Raw genomic sequence first — 18541 nt, 5'->3', positions numbered from 1 at the left:
ACTGGCTTCTAATGCTACTAAAACTTCACAACATGACCGGTTTTAAAACAGGTATATGTCAGCAAATACACGATGTTACCAAATGCTTCTCTCACAATCCTTACCCAAATGCACACAGACTCACAGTGTGATTTTAGACAAGCAACACTATCCTAGGAGTTTACCAAAACTCATTCACTACTCTGGAAGAGTTAATGGTACTGCACACAATCTACATATTTAAGTACACCACATCAGTGTCAAAGCATGACTCATTTAATCAACGCATAAGCAAAGACTGGATTCTAATCCTACTAAAACTTCACAACATATTTATATATATAATGAAAGCATAAGCCATAACTGTCTTCTAATGCTACTAAAACTTGACAACATGACATGTTTTACAACACTTATCTGTCAGCAAATACTCAATGTTACCAAACACTTCTCTCACAGTGGTTCCCAAATGCACACAGACTCACAGTGTGATTCTAGACAAACAACACTATCCCTAGGAGTTTACCAAAACTCATTCACTACAGTGGAAGTGGTAAAGGAACTGCACACAATCTACATATTTCACGACTACACTTTAATGTCAATGCCTGACTAATTTAATCAACGCATAAGCAAAGACTGGCTTCTATTGCTACTAAAACTTGACAACATGACAGCTTTTAAAACAGTTATCTGTCAGTAAATACACGATGTTACCAAATGCTTCTCTCACAATCCTTACCCAAATGCACACAGACTCACAGTGTGATTTTAGACAATCAACACTATCCTAGGACTTTACCAAAATTAATTCACTACTGTGGAAGGGGTAAGGGGACTGCACACAATCTACATATTTAAGTACAGCACATCAGTGTCAAAGCATGACTCATTTAATCAACATATAAGCAAAGACTGGATTCTAATGCTACTAAAACTTCACAACATGACAGATTATCTGTCAGCAAATACATGATGTTACCAAATGATTCTCTCACACTGATCCCAAATACACACCAACTCACAGTGTGATTCTAGACAAGCACCACTATCGCTATGAGTTTACCAAAACTCATTCACTACAGTGCAAGTGGTAAGGGAACTGCACACAATCTACATATTTCACGACTGCAATTTACTGTCAATGCCTGACTCATTTAATGAAAGCATAAGCCATAACTGTCTTCTAATGCTATTAAAACTTGACAACCTGACTGGTTTTAAAAGTTATCTGTCAGCAAATACACGATGTTACCGAATGCTTCTCTCACAGTGGTTCCCAAATGCACACAGACTCACTGTGTGATTCTAGACAAACAACACTATCCCTTGCACTATATCAAAACACATTTCTTCATCTAGAAGTAGTACTACATTTTAGTAAAGAAACATCACATAACTCATTTCACAAATTCATAAACAATGACTGGTTTCTAATTCTATCAAAATATAAAAACTGCACAGTTATATGTCTACAAACACATGAAAAACACAAATGCCTATCACAGAATGGTTTCTACATGCACACACATTGTAGAAAAAAAGTACTCCCTACACTTTAGCAGGAAAAATACATTAGTCTGATTAAAATCAAAATAGTCTACATACATCCCCTCACAATTAAATAACTCATCTTTCAAGTTCTTTTGTAGATTAAGGAGTATATCAATCACTCACCATATTTTCTTTTACAGAATCTCTGCACTGTGCACCTCTCAGCAAAAGCAAAGAATGAAATAGTTTCCCTTTCATTTTCCACACATATACATGTAAACATCAAATCACAATCCTTTGCACATAAACTCAAAAGCAAACACACATTTCTATTGGTTAAACATTTCAACCCTTTCCAACTGAAATACATTTTAACCCTTCCCCCAATCTGCCTTCTGCCTGTTACCATAGAAACAGGTCATGGAACACTGCACTGAGCTCACAGGTCACAAGTTCAGCACACAATGTTCCTACACAAGACAGGAAGTGTGCTTGACTTTTCAACATATCAGCTTATCATATATAATGTTCCTTACAATCTGTTTTTGTTAACCAATAACAATCATACCTTTAAAAAACAAAAATATACACCCTACCTTTCAGTGTAGAAAGTTGTTATACAACCAATGATTTCTTGTCGTTTTTCAAAAAACGTTGGGTGGATCCGCGCACCCACCGCGAGAGAATCCGTGCATCCAACGCGATAGGATACGCGCACCGTGCGCGCATTTCGCTGCTTTTTTTTAAAAAAAAAGGGGGGCCCCAGGGGGTCCTTCTGGGACCCCCTAAGCACCTCTAGAGGGTCAGAGTATTTCCACTCTGCCCCCTTTATATCTTTTACACACTTATTCCCTTTGCTTCTTCAGCCTCGCTTCTACCGAGGCAGAAAATGGCCGCCAACAGTTCCTGGTTTCGAATGTAGAGAGACGCTCGACAGCCAATTAGCATTCAGCGCGCGATCGGGAGGGTGCGCGCTCGGTTCGGGGAGGGTGCGCTTACGGTGCAGGTAGGGTCCGCGGATCCTCTCCGGCCATTGATATCACTAACTATTTTACCTTAATTTTCTCAGGAACTACTGAACAGATTCACACCATATATGCAAAAGGCACGAGTCTGAACTGAGGACTACCTCTTTGCCAAATTTGGTGTCATTCCGTTCAGCGGTTCGGGCTGTAAATGCGACAACAGATCCTATGGGAAATTGCATGGGGAAAACGCGTTTTGGGACCCCCTTTTTTTCTCGGCCCCTGCTTGACGAATCACCACGAAACTTTCAGGGTAGGAGCGGAGCGGAGCTGGCCAAAAGTTTGGTGAGTTTCGCGAAGATTCGTCAATCAGCGCCAAAGATATTCCCAATAGAATGTTGCGGATTTCCTATGGAAAATAGGTCCTAACTATAACTATCTACTGGTAACCGCCAGTAGATAATATATATATATATATATATATATACATAAATATATACATATATATATGTATATATATATATATATATATATATATGTATATGTATATATATATATATATATATATATATATATATATATATATATATATATATATATATATATATATATATATATATATATATATATATATATATATATATATAGCGGTCGCCAGTAGGTAGATATAGTTAGGACCTATTTTCCATAGGAAATCCGCAACATTCTATTTGGAATAACGATGGTGCCGATTGACGAAGCACCCGCTGAAGTGTTCGGCCACCTGGTGAAGTTGGGTTTTGGAATATATATATATATATATATATATATATTCACTGAAAAAACCATAGGTTTCACACACGTTATAGTTACGAATTAGCATTTAAAAAACCTTGCAAATTCACTTAAAAAACCATGGGTTTCACACATGTTATAGTTAGCTGGACATTTCACTCGTAAAAAACCAATAAAATTCCCCCGTTATAGTTACTGCAGGCAACTATAACTCACGCGACCGCAATCCTCTGCTGATGACGTCAGATATTACATCACTGTATTTAGACACTTATTTACCCATGTCTTCTTCCATTAATCTTTAGCTATACATATATTACAAATATTTATTTTTCAGAAAGACACATATGTCATCAGTGATGTAACTCGCCTCGTTTCACCCTCCACCCAGCCACTTAGCAGGTTACCTGTGGTGCGGGGTGTGAAGCCGTAATATAATCCAAACCCAGATTTTGGTTCCCACATCGCGCACCAAAAAGAATCTACAGGTCTCCTCACAGCAAATTACAATTACGGTTTATTTGCAAGGTTGCAACACGGGCAATTACATCAATCCCAACGAGTTTTGAAAGTCTCCCTGATCACGGGTATGGGCGTGACAGCTCTTCAACCAGTAGTTATACACCTTAGTGAACAAAGTCATACAGGTAGAAAGAGGACTGTGACCGGAAAGATCATGACATAAGGTGTGATGTGTTTCTCAAACATCAACCGTGTCTATAATGGGCGCCACATTGGAAGGTTCATTCATATATATGCATGATGATAACAGCAACACCCCTGTGTCACATATGTGTTCCAAAAACTATTGTGATTACAATCCTCTCAGCTATTATATAATTGCTCCCAAGTGAACTAACCAATACCCATATGCAGATAATCAAGATATTCAAACATAATCAAATAATAATACAGGGATAAATAATACTAAAATTCACACTCTTACATCATTGAAAAAGCTCATGCACGAAATGGACAAATTGAAAATTATGATAGTCCATTCTTGCAAGTGAAATAGATATTTTAGCATTCTTTTGCTCTTCTTGTGGCTTTACATCAGATCACAGTTCATACCTGTAACAACAAAGCAAATAAAAATAATTAAGATCATTATGCATCCCCTATAACCCATTAAAAACATTTTTATAAGAAACATTTTTACAAAGAAAAATTTGGGGATATGTGACAGAGTCTAATTTACCCATACAAATGTACACATTGTCCTTTAAGAATGATTGTCTTCTTGTATGGAATGAACAAATATTCGTAAACATTATAAATCTCATGCATGGGTGACCACACTGTCAAAAAATCAAAATTCTGGAAAATGTATCTTAATTTATCCCAAATAGCCTGCTAGCTCCTCATCATGATTCAGACCTATGGGGCCATGGTTTGGAATTTGATAATGTACCTTGATTCTAGGCGTCTTAACTTCTGAACCCTATTGCCTCTGTGAAGTACATAGAGTTTAAGTAAATCCGCTTTACTAAAATGTTCTGTCTCAAAATGTCTTGCTACTGGGTTTTTCTTGTTCACATTTGTGATGGCTCTCATGTGTTCCAACACTCATAATTTGGCCTTATGTATAGTACTGCATATATAATACTTATTACAAGGACATTGAAGACAATATACACAAAAATCCTAATGACATGTTAGATGTTCCCTGATTTCAAATTCCCAGTGATCTTCGTTCAGTCTTAGCTTTTTTGCATTCTCTGTGTTTTACTGGCTTTACATTTTAAACAGCGAAAGAAGCCCTTGATCTGATTTGGCTTCATATGATTAGGCAAAATATTCCTGCATAGCATATCTTTGAGTGACTTACTTTTCCTGAATGTCAGTTTAGGATAATCATCCAAATATTTATTGAGAATATTGTCTGTTTTCAGGACATGCCAGTTTTTTCAAACACATGTCTTAGTGCCTGGTACCCTGTGTTGTATGTTGATATATACCTGACGGTTGGGCAATCAGTCGTAGGTTTGGTTTTTTGGAGAAGCAAATCCTGTCTCATTATAGTATTTACCTTGTTTTTAGCTGTTGCTATGCTTTTTTTGGAATAGCCTCTCTCTCGAAATCTTTTTGTCATGCATTTTGATTCCTCATCAAATTTTTCTTGTGAGCTGCAATTTCGTTTAGCTCTGAGTAATTCCCCATATTGGATAATTGAGATAAATTGCGGGGATGGCCGCTGGATGCATGCAATAAGCTGTTCCCAGCTGTCTTTTCCCGGTATAACTTAGTTCCTAGTTTGTTGTTATTCATCTCTGAGTGTAAGGCCAGAAATTCAGTTTCATGTTCATCGTATTTTACTAGTGAAAGATAAATTCAAGTTATTATCATTCAGTTCCCTCACAAAATCAACGGCTGCCTCCATTGGGCCGTCCCAAATGCAGAATATATCATCTATATATCTGACCTGGAGAACGACATGGGAGTCAAACAGATGATTCGGTCTGATCACCTGTTTATCCCACCAGCCCAGGTATAAACCCACGTAGCTGGGGGCCAAACAGGTGCCCATTGCCATTCCCTGAGTCTGACAATAGACTTTACTATCAAAAATGTAAAATGTATTGGATAGACAAAAGGCCACCATGTCCAAAATCATTTCTGTATGTAATAGATATCATAATGATCGGGATTTCAAGAAATATCTGCAGGCTTGTAGACCTAGATCATGGGGTATACATGTATATAATCTGTTGATATCAAGTGACAATAAGAGTTATTTGTCTTCCCAGACAATATCATCAATGATTCTCAAAAAATCTCCTGAGTAATAAAAGAATAAGGCTAGTCCTACTACAAGGGATCTTATAAAGTGAGCAACATAACGTGATGTGTTTTCTTATGTGCTTCCAATGGAGGAAACAATGGGTCTTCCTGGTGGGTTGTTGCTGTTCTTGTGTAATTTGGGCAGGAAATATAGAACTGGTAACTTTGGAAACTCGCATTTCAAGAAGTTAAATTCATCCTGTTCCAGTAGCCCATCGTCTTTCCATTTAATCAAACGTCCATATTATAGTACATTGGACTGTAATTATGCCTCTTTGTTGGCTAATCTACAGTTTGATGCAACATTTAACTGCCTGAACCCTTCTGTTTAATACATTTCAATTCTTATCACCACTATATTGCCCCCTTTGTCCTAGGGCGTTATCACAATATACTTCCTGTCACTGAGCTCTTTAATGGCTTCAAAGTGGTGTGGTTTCCAATTCTTTTTCTTATTTGTTTCAATGAATCTCATTTTTTGTAGGTCTTTAATAATTCCCTTTTCAAATACATCTATAGCGTCACAAGATACCGGGGGCAGGAAAATTGATTTTGGTTTAAAAACATTGGGACAATTTGACTCATAATCTGAATCAAAATTCATTAAATTCAGAATTTGATTTTCACTTTTAGTCCCTGTCTCATTTAGGTCACACATTGTTTGTAAAAGATCTGCATCATCAATTGCAAAATTTGTTGGTTGCATTGTCAAATTTGTTTTACTATGTTTTTTCAATTTAAAACAGCATTTTAGCTTCAGTTTTCTAGCAAAATGAAATAAATCTATCCTACTTTGGGTGTCATTAAAGTTAGTAGTAGGACAAAAGGATAGTCCCAGATAATACTTCAATTTGATTAGTGGTCAGAGGAGTAGTTGAGAGGTTTACCACGTTTGTTTTCTTGACCCATCGTTTCTTAATTGTTTGGCCTGTTGTTTTCACTCCCATTGAGCCGTCGCTGTCTTTTGTTGCTTTTGTATCTTTGATTCTTCCTCCTCTTCCTCCTTGCCCACGTTTTCTTTGTGTTCCTCTGAATGATCGTGATTCTGCTCTTTCTCTTGAAAGCAGTTGGAATTCCCTTAAAACTCTGGTTTTTACTCCCCTAGCATCAGAACCAGCAGAACTCATAGAAGCTGCTAATGTGTCGCTCTCAGTGTTTTTCTCGTCTTCTGTGATCGATGTTGCCTCAGAAGGTATATTTATTTTATCAGGTATACTTGTCTTGTCAGTTTTTGTGAGTTCAGATTTATCTTCTTGCGTGTCCCGAATTTTGTAATATTTCCACCAAAGGTTAATATTTGGATTCTCTGATAATCCTTGAAGTCTTTATGGAATTTTCTCTGTTTTTTTTGCTTTAATTTCTTCTTCAGTTTTATCCATTTTTTTGTCTATATTGGCCATCTCTAACTCAAATTCTTCTTTGGTGCAAAATTCGGAGAGTGTCTTAGTGGATGATTTAATTTCCTCAAGAAATTTGTTATAATCTTTCCAGGCATATTTAATCAAGAATTTTAACATTATTGTCGAACATTGTTGTGTATTGGCAGTCCTTAAAATTAGCATTTCTGGGTCTGGATCCTAAAGGGTTGGAATAATTAAAATCCTCAATCCTCTTGGGATTCTTTCCACCTCTTTATATTTATGTAACGTTTCCGCCTCACACCATTTTGACTGTTCCTTTTTGGATGATTTTAATAACTTGTCCCATGTCTGTTTTTTTGACAATGCTTCCACCTCATGCATTTTCATTTCATTGTTACCAGAAGCTGAAGAGTCTGGTACTTGTTTAAATTATTCCTCCATTGCTTCCCTTCGTTTGTTATCACGTCTTGTTGCCATATTTCCTGAGCACTTGATGTTAAATCAAAGTCTCTGTATATATGCTGGAGGATGCCCTCAAACTGGTATTGTGCACAAGTTCTGCAGGCTCCATAAGCCTGTGTTAAATCCTTTTCGCAAAGGGAATGGCTGGAAAACAGTCAAGTACAATTGACAAACAGCCGCAGAGGAAGGAAAAGTAATGCGTCACTTACCCGACCGTCGTGCGAACAGTGTGTGTCCTCCGACTCAGGCGCTCGCTACCACTGACATCGGTGGGCGTTGTTGGGTGCCTTCCTACCGCTGTTGCTGAATTCCAGTGTTTTAAGCACCATCATTGTGAGGTTTGCACCACGGGCGGGCTATGGGCTATATTGATACATCCACTCACCTCGTTTCACACTTCCCACGGCCACTTCGCCTATATATTATTTTTTCATTGGATGCTGTCAGCATGAACGTGAATAAAATTAGGTAGTATGTTGGATGCCTTAGCAAGAAGTCTTATTGGCTGTTGTTTAAGAAAATAAATGAAACACAGACATGGATATATATTTTTTTCATTGGATGCTGTCAGCATGAAAGTGAATAAAATTAGGTAGTATGTTGGATGCATTAGCAAGAAGTCTTGTTATTGGCTGTTGTTTAAGAAAATAAATGAAACACAGACATGGATAGGTTTTTGAATCTGTAGAGTAAAGCAAACCTGCTGTATCTTATTTGGAAGCAGCATGTTCCTTCTAGAATGTGCTGTGAACTTTTGACCTACTGGTTCCACTAGGTTGCTGCTAGGTACACTGAGCTAAGACTGTATTGGGAGAGGGAGGGTGTTAAAGAGACAGAACATTTTTTTTAAAGTTAAGGAGTGATGATACAATGTAAGTACTGGCAAGTTTTAATTTCTAACTCAGGACTATGTAATAAACTGTTGTGTAGTATTTAAGTTTCAGAAAAATAAAGCTAGATATAGGTTTGAACTCCAGCTGTTTTTCGCAAGTTCTCTGCAATTATATATCAAATGTGATACCTAGATTTCACTCACACATAGCTCAGAAGAAAAGCATATATACAGTTAAACAGGTAGTTTGATAATGACGGAAGGAGATAACCAATGAGTCAGACACATAGTGACAAGTGTTATGTATCTAACGGCAATGAAGGTACTTTCGCATCGGTCAGGCAATATTCAGTCACTCATGCAATTACCCAGCCACTACTCAGGCAGTCATCAAGGCAGTGATTCACTATCCATGGAGTTATTCAATTACTCAGACATTATTCATGTACTCTTGCAATCAGGCATGCAGACGTTTGTAGTCATTGAACTATGCAGGCACTACCCATACATTCATCTAATCACCTAGGTACTAACTATTACCTTGTGAAATTAACAAGACTGTAACTATGCAATCATTATAAAATGTATGCAGAACCTAAACAGCCATCTAAACACCCACTTACAGCCCATGCAGTCATTGAAATACTGAGGCACATTTGTGCAATTATGAAACACTCTGGCTCTACTCATTCACTCATCTGATTACGTAATGAGTACCATTGCAGTAAACCTATCACCCACCCAGTACCTATGTAGTCATTTAAATACTTAGGCAATAGACTTGCACTAATACAATCATCCCATTAGCACACTTACTTTCATCCAATACCTGAAGCTTTAATAATGGAATCATGCAGTAACTCAGACATTAATCATGCACTCATCCAATTAGCCAGGCACTATTGATGCACTTATTCAATTCTCCAGGCCCTACCCATGTAGTTATCTAAGCATCCAGGCATTACCTGTTCACTCAACCAAAAAGAAATGAGCAGCATCCAATCGCTGAAACACTATTCATCCACTCATTCAATAGGCTAGGTGCTATGCATGGGCTTAATCGTGTATGCACTATCCATGCACTGCATAAATCACCTATATGCTATATATGCAATCTTTCAATCATTCAGGCACTAGCATTGCACTCATTTAATTATCCCAGCAGTATCTATGGATGTATTGAATTATTGAAGCATTAGTCATGCACTTGTCTAATCATTCAGGCTCTACTCATGCACTCATCCAAACACCCAGACACTAGATGTATACTCATGCAAAAAAGCAGGCAGTAAGTATTGAGATATGGAATGACCCATGGAGTCATGATATAGTCAGGGAATCCTCTAGGCACTACTGGTATACTCAGGGAATCACCTAGGCACTACCTATGCACTCATTCAATCATCTAGAGAGTATTGATGTATTCAACCATAATCCCATGTATTTGCACGTTTTACTAAGGAATATGTAGTCTTTAGACATTATGGGTGATAGGTTTACTACAATGGTACTCTCTACGTAATTAGATGAGTGCACGAGTAGAGCCTGAGTGTTTCATCAGTGCACGTGTGTGCCTCAGCATTTCAATGACTGCATGTGTTGTAAGTGGGTGTTTAGATGGCTGCACAGGTTATGTGCAAATGTTATAATGATTGCATGGTTACAGTCTTGCAAATTTAGTGATACATTTAAAAAAGTGTTGGAGAGATGCAGTGAAACTGAAAGAACGAGTTGAGAGAGTAGTTGATGAGGCCTTTGCTTTGAAGAGGAAGCTTTTCATTTTGATTCTAAATATAATGAAGACTCTTGACAAAATAGCGTTGTGCATGAGGGGACAAAACCAGAAGAAAAGATTAGTGGATAGAAGTAACTTTTGTACAGTTTTTAGTGGAAAATGGTTACATAATTCTTGTACAGAGGATTTCTTTAATGAAGAAAGTTATCTCCAGGATAACAGATTAGTTCATGCTACTGATTAAAGAAGACGATGTTATGAAATGATGAATGGTAGTCCTATAGAAAAAGAGGTGATGGTACCTAGAAATGTAGAAAAAGTTATTGCAGAAGAGGTACAAAGAAGGCGTAGTCAGGATACTTACTATATGCAAATGGAATTGTAGAAATGTTTTCAGTATTAGACAGCAATCCATTGATATATAAAGAACATTTCTACACATCTTTCCAAGTTTAAAACACAAAATAAGTTATACCACCCAATAATGCGAACTTTAGGTAGGAGGCTGTATTTTGTGAAAACCCCTGCTTTATGTTTAGGAGAAATGAATAAAGCACGTTTGCATGGTAAAGGTTTTGTGGTGATGTGCAGTTTCATTTCTTTGGTCCTGAGCAGGATGTTAGGAAAATTATCATTATCATTATATCATCTAATAAAACTGCCTGTGAATTCATATCTTCACCACATTAGTGATGAGGAGATCTCTAACAATCAAGCTTAGAGCGCCAACCATGTATAGTGCAGTACGCTTCATAAATCTGACACACAGAATAATAAGAAAAGAGGAATTAGTTATAAAATAGCAACACCATGTTTTTTTTATTAATTTATAGATTACACCAAGTCAAAGCCCTGAACAGAGCCCCAGGAACACTGCTCGGTCTCCAATTGCCTCGGCATCTCTCTACCATTGAGGAATCTTTAAATATGAACACAAGCAGCCTCACGGGATATTTTGTAACATTCTACCCTTGATGGCTTTGCTCTAAAAACTCTTTTCCCAATGGGCAGCTTCCTAACTAAAAGGACTATATAAGTTATTTGTATTAGGATAGCTGCACGTATGAATCTTTAAAAAAAGTCTGACTGGTGTGCAATTTAGATTGTTGGTACTTTTATCGTTTTCATGTGTTTGATGTACTGTTGTTTATTTGATGTCTAATCAATGTAAAGTTTTATGTTGAAACAAAAAGTGTTTTCTCAATATCAGATGTATATGACATTGAAACATTAGAAACAAAAGAAATAAGTGGTTAAATGAATAACCAGGACCAATGAATCAAGGTTGGGTCCTTTGTCTGTTTAAATAGGAAACAACATCAAAAGTGGTGGCTAATGTTCTAAAAGTGGCATTTTCTGAATTTTACCTTAAAATCTGACTTTGCCATTCAAGAGGGTTTTAAATTACAATTCATTTGAGATCAAACTTGATGGTTCTACCTGTTCTAAAATAAAAGTTATAACGTATTAAATGGAAGAGGGTAACTCAACTGTATGCTACGGGAGAGGTAGGCATTGCAGTAATGAAAAATGAATTTAAGAGGTTTTCACTACCAGGACATGTAAAACTTAAAAGTACATGTCCAACATTTTAAATACAATGCAATCTGCCATGAGCACTGTTTGGGTCCTACCTTAGAGGTGAATTATGCAAGGAAGGTTAAGGCCTGACAAAAGGGTTATGTTGACTCAAAATGAAATGGTATTTTAAAACTGCACACAGGCTTCAATGACAGGCCTGAGACATGTTTTAAAAGGCTTCTGTGGAGGGTGGCACAATGAGTGCTTCAAGCCCACTAGTAGCATTTAGTTTACAGGCTATGGGTACACATAGCACCAATTTGCTAGGAACTTACAAGTAAATTAAATGTGCCAATCAGGTGTAAGCCAGTTGTACCATGATTTAGGGAGAGAGCACAAGTACTTTAGCACTGGTTAGCAGTGGTAATGTGCACACTGTCCTACAGCCAATAAAAATGAATTCAGCACATCAGGAGGGGTGAAGGCAAAATGTTTTAGGGACTACTACTCAAAGGTGCCAGATCTGATACTGGTCAACAAAAACAATTCAATAACTGTGAAGCACAAGAATGAGAATGATTACATGTTCAAACCATCAAGGTTTATTAAAGGGTAAAGATTTATGGAAGGCAAAAATCAGATTAGTATCATGTATTGTTCACAATGCTTAAACTTCCATTAATATGCAATTCAACATTTAGTCAAAATCTTATGTATCAGAGGATGAACCAGCATGAAGTCACTTAAAAGTGATATCAAGAAGAAAATCAGTTCTCTCATTTGGGAGGACACACTCTAAAATCTCCTGTTCTGCTCTATTCTAACTCTGAATCTGAATCTACTCCATACAGCTCTTTGCTATATTAAAACACACAATTCTAACATTCTATGCACCTACAAAACGTTCTCATGAACCTGTCCAATCAGATTAAAGCAGGATGATACAATTCTATGCTGATTAGCTTGTTAGGTTCTCAGGACCTCCCACAATACAGCTTCTTTCAGTGCCTTGAAAATTACACTACCCATAACAGAATGAGATTTAGAGATTAGCCTGTAATCTGCAGGTGTGTTTGTGAATGAGCTACTCATTAAAACATTACATGATTATCACAAAGAAAGGAAAACGTTTCTTCACATAAGTAAGAAAGCAAAAGTACATTGCATTCGATAATTAGAAATCCAGCTTCATCTACAAGTAAAATGTTCATGTGTCACAAAGCAAAGATTGTAGACTATGGTAGTCATTTTAATATACATGTCTAAATTAACTATGGTCAATTTAAACAAAAATGAATATGATAATGTTTGTGGGTTTATGTGTGAATGTTGCATTACAACAAAATATTTAATATGAAAAAGGGTCGGCAATCATCTGCAAGGCACAAGGTTTTTACTCATGACAAAAAAAAACAATGCAACTTAAGAAAAAAAAATGTTTAATACGCTACAATATGTTTGGTGTCTTGAAGGTTTGACTAATTTGCATTATTTTAAAAAGGTAATAGTCAATACATGTTTTTCTCTCATCACACCAGTCAGGATTAGCACTGATTTGGTGTGATGTTTCCGGATACTTTAGGGCATAGGGCCTGATTAGGGTGTAGGTGGCGAACCGCCCAGCAGCCAGGATAGCCGTCCGACTGCCACATTGCGATGCCGTTGGTCAGACTGCAGCAGTCGGAGGGACAGACCAACGCTTCTGACAGGCTCAAGGAGCCTGTCAGGGTGTCGGTCGGACTGTAATCCCTTCACTGGGGCAGGTGCCTGCGAAGGCACTGCCATAGAGGTTACAATGTCCCTTTCCTACAGCCTTTTCATGGCGATCCCACCGGCTTAGAAAGGCTGTCAGAAAGGGACTTTGGGAGCCCTAGTAGGGCCCCCGTAGGCCTCCGCAATATGGCCTGGGAGGACATGTGGTACCCCTTCAAACATACATGCACCGTGTACGAGGCACTACATAGGGCCTGGCAGACGGTGTTCAAAACCATCCCTTTTTTTTAATCACCATGTGCTGCGGCCCTTTTCCGGGCCATATATCCATATCCTAATTTGGCTGTCGTTTCCACCGACTACTTTGCCAGTGGTCTCGTGGCCAAATAGATGGCGGTCGGATGAGCGTAATGAGGCCCATATTCTTTCGCATGGTGAAATGTTGGAAGCTGTGTTATGAAGCATGCTTGCTTTACTCATTAAAATGTAAGTGAGGCTTTGGTAAACCTAGGTGCAAATTATCTGTGTAAAAAAGCAATTTACAAGTGCATTATCCTGTTTTTTAAGTCACTGAATCAGAATTAATGGGATTTTGCCAATTTTAAAAACTGCAATTTACAAGTTCATAATCCTGTTTTGTAAGTCACTGAATCAGAATTGATGGGATTTTGCCCAATTTTAATTTCTATGTGAACAAATGTAATATTTCCTTAAACTAATCTGTATCTATCAAAAGTGTAAGTAGTGTTCGCCTTTGAAAATGAATACAGATTTACTCCTGGCACTCTGTTTTGCGATTGACTTGTCTAGGGAATACACCCATAATTGATAGAGGGATTAGTGAGTCAATTTTATGTATAGGTCCAATGAAAATAAGTGAATCTTTGTGTCTGCACCCACACCATGATATGGATGCGGGCACAAAGGTAAAGAAGCTGTCAGGAAGTGCACTGAAAGTGCACCACAGAAAGGTGGTGCACTTTCAGTGCACCCCTTGATGGCAGCCCACTGAAGGGTAAAAAAGGGGTTCCATTGACCCCCAGACATCCTTGTGCAAGAGGGTGTAGTAACACACTGCACCCACCTGCAAATTAATCATTAATCCCTCTTTAAAGTGCAAAAGGGTTGCCACCTGCACAGTGAAATCCAGAGAGGCTTTGAAACATCAGTTACGTACTAAACTTGAATGCACTGCCCCGAGGGCAGTGCAAGTTCCCCACTCCCCTGAGGGAAGCATATTCTCTGTAATAGGGCTCAATTCCTTGTTGCACATTGTGCACCTATTTAAAGGTGCATCATGGTGCAAATAGGAAAAGTGCACTCTGTACATAATAAGGACCCTGACACCAACAAAAGCTACAATATTAAAGCTTGACATGCAAATACAAGGATTAAGATTGCTCTTTTTCCCAGATCTCATTAAGAAATTGCAGATACAGGAAAAAGAACTCCAGGAGGTGTGGATTTCGAAAAAAATTACTGGCGCTGAGGGTGTCTTCTTTGCTTTGGAATCCCACTCACCTAAAATTGAAATGTAAGGCCAAGCCATTTGTGTTCATTCGGAAGGCAGTGTGTGCATTTCTAGAGGTAGTAAGACCTGGGAGTCGGGACACGATTAAGGGATTGCACCATGTTTCCTTAAAATGGCTATGTTAGCCACATGGGAGATTTAAAAGAAGATGATAAAATGACACAATCATAGACGGTGATGTGTTTGATTTTGAGTCACTCTTTTTAATTTCCTGCATCCCCCATCATCTCTACCTTATCTAGGATACCCCTCTTCTTCTCTTTCTTCGCTTTGCACCTTTGTTTCTAAATTACGAATATGCTGATACATTATGCACATAAAATAAAGAAGACTCAACATTAATTTCATTTTTTAACTTTATTCGGATAAAACATATCCATAAAAGACAAATAGTATAATCAATATAACATACAAAAACACAGCAGTACAAGTTGCCCATAAAATGGTAGATGTTGCAAGATTATTAAAATACAATCATGCTGTGTTCATCAAGTTAGGAGTTCGGATAGCAGTTTTCAAAAAAGCCCCTGCACAAATAATTAATTAATCAATGTCTAATTCAAAAAGAGTTCTGTACGCTTCTCTATAATCAATATTAAAACATTTCTTAAAAAAGGGGAGTAAAAAGAACTTTGTATATTGCACATAGTACCCAAACATACAAAATGTAGTAAAGATAGGACCGAACGCCCATTACATGGGCAGGGGGAGAAATAAAGTTAGCACTAAAACCCAAAGGAAAGCATAATAGGTACTTAACCGTGCCTGCCCTCAGGCAAAATAGAAGGCTACGTTCCCAGTGGCTCATGGATTCAGTCATATACCCAGCTAATAAACTATCATTCTCGATGTTTAGGAATATAGCCATGCTTTGTTTACTGGCCTCTTTGGCCACTCTAGCTTCATGATAGCACTTATATAAAGCTGCCCTTGCCTCCTTTTTACTTACCACGTCCAGATCCTCGGGTTCATCAAAGACGTGTCCACAGTCAACTCTACACAAACTGGTTCTCACCCCAGCTAACCATGGAATATTCATACCTTTATCGCAATTAATTTATCATTTGTTTGGGTTAGAGATCAGTTGGTCTTTCCAGTACTTGCACAGTTGTTGTAGCGGTACACTGCCAGTATGACTACAAATGGGCCAGGACCAGATCATATAGAAAAAGTCACCTCTGTCCTGGTGACATCCATGACATGCAGCAGATTGGGCTTCATGAACATTCATTAATTGGACCTTGTTAGACCTAGCGTTCCAAATAGGAGGAGTAGGATACACTTGTCCGATAACCTGTACTCACTCTCTGGTAGCTTGGCACTGAGCAGTCATGTTTATCCTCAGGGCTCGAATGTAAAGTGTTAGCACAACACCCCCTCTCGTAACACACTGCACTTGCCACAAATGATTCCACACCATATGTATAAAAACACTTGTCTTTGTATTACACACACACACACACTGAAATCAAAATGAGATGCACATTTTATATACACTCTACAGTCATATGCAATTGTAAAACACCTCTATTGAAATCAAAACAAAACACACATTGTATATACACTTTACAGTTATATGCAATTGTCGGACTTTCCCATTGCATAAAGGTCATACAGTCACTAGACTCTGGCTACTTCTCGTGACCCAGACCCTCAGTCCTTCAACTTCACCAGCCAATGTTACATGTTGCCCCTGCTGACGCCCTGTTGAGTAGACAGTCGGAACCACCTAACACAGAAAGAAACAATTACTTAGCTTCGTCCGTCTGGATTATATCTCCAGGTGCACGGCACCTGCATGAGTGTGTGATCGCTGTCCCCCCCCCATAGACAAAAGGCTGTGACCTAGGAAGCTGACATGCTTCACCATCTGGAGGAATGGTTCCCATCAAGCGAATGTGTGATCTGCTGTGGACCCCTGACAGTCAGCTGCAGATACTCACAAGGCACATGAAACCCCTCGGGTCTCATATCAATGTTTTTCAAAACAAAGCACCCTGTGGCGTGGGTCCAGGGAGGAAGAGCCAACGACTTGGGACAGAGTCTGTGATCTCAGGCACTGTCGTCCTCCCAATCTAGAGGCTGAAGACCGTCTCTTCTCCCAGATCAGGTTCCTGCAACACCCCTTGGACACCACACTCTGGAGTGCACGCAAGCACAGGTCCACTGGTTGAAAGGATGGGTCCCTTGGACTCTGTAAGCTTCCCCTACACTCCTCAAACTCCTCATGTCCCGGCCCGACAGATGGCTGCTGATCTTTGTGCACACACTCCTCTTGCACAGCAAGATGAGGGTATATGTCAGAGTGGACCTTGTCCCAACCAAGATCCCCTCCACCTGTCTCCGCCGCACCCTGTTCAGTCTGTACGATCTTGTGGAGACAGTGAGATACTTTGTGTTCCTGGAATCGCATGGACAGGAGGCCAGATAACCCATGGAGAGTACTTTGACAACCAGGTGACAACAGTCGGCAATAGCTGCAGGCCTGCAATGTCCAGGCAAAATACACCAAGTGATGGTCCCTTTCCTGGAGCATGGCAAATTCCAAGCTATCACAAGTCTATGGATAGTCCAGTGCAGTCCCTCCCACCCTAATAATTCCTCATGTCAATGTCCCAGTATGGTTGAAAATCCAAGTGTCTCTACTTTCGGAGGCCAAAGCCCCAGTAATTATAGCCACCATGGCCTTTGAAATATGATCAGTTCAAAAGGCACCTTTGAAATGCATAGGCCATCTCTAAATTTTGTCCTGTCTACCATCCTCCCCTGGGAGGTTTGATCACAATCTTTAGTGGGGCCAAGACCCTGCCTCTTGGAATGCAGGTGCCAATTTCACCCCCACGTAACCATCCCTGAAAGGCCCTTCAGAGTCAGAGGTCCATAGTTTTCCATGAACCCCTAGTCTATGGCCCTCTATCAGGAATGTACAGATGTGGCTATCCCCCTAACACTCAGCTGTGAATTAGGAGATAGGCCGCCAGGCACACAGAGCCACGCACACTGAAATGCCCACTTTCCCAAAGTGACATTTCCTTCACTGTAATGTCAAACCCACTCCCACTACCAGAGAGGTTTCATCATTACGAACTCATTGATACCAAACACTATACTATTACTATTCTGCCTGTAGGAAATAATGCTGGACAGCCTTTCCCTATACTCCATCATGCTAATCCAATATGGGAAGCAGGCCCCATTGTAACGAACAAACCATTTGGTTTCATTCACAACTCTTGCAGGTAACATATACACACACCTGCCCAACCTCTTCCCAACACTGCACCCCATCACCAGGGAGAACTCCGATATAGCAAGCGACATGGAGAACCTTGGCATGTAACTTTCTAAATGCCAAACCGAGTAACAATAACCAGTGTATACAGACCCCAC

The sequence above is a fragment of the Triturus cristatus genome, chromosome 8 (genome assembly GCF_964204655.1).
Source record: "Triturus cristatus chromosome 8, aTriCri1.1, whole genome shotgun sequence".
NCBI classification, from domain to species: Eukaryota; Metazoa; Chordata; class Amphibia; order Caudata; family Salamandridae; genus Triturus; species Triturus cristatus.
Note: the sequence above shows the minus strand (reverse complement) of the source record.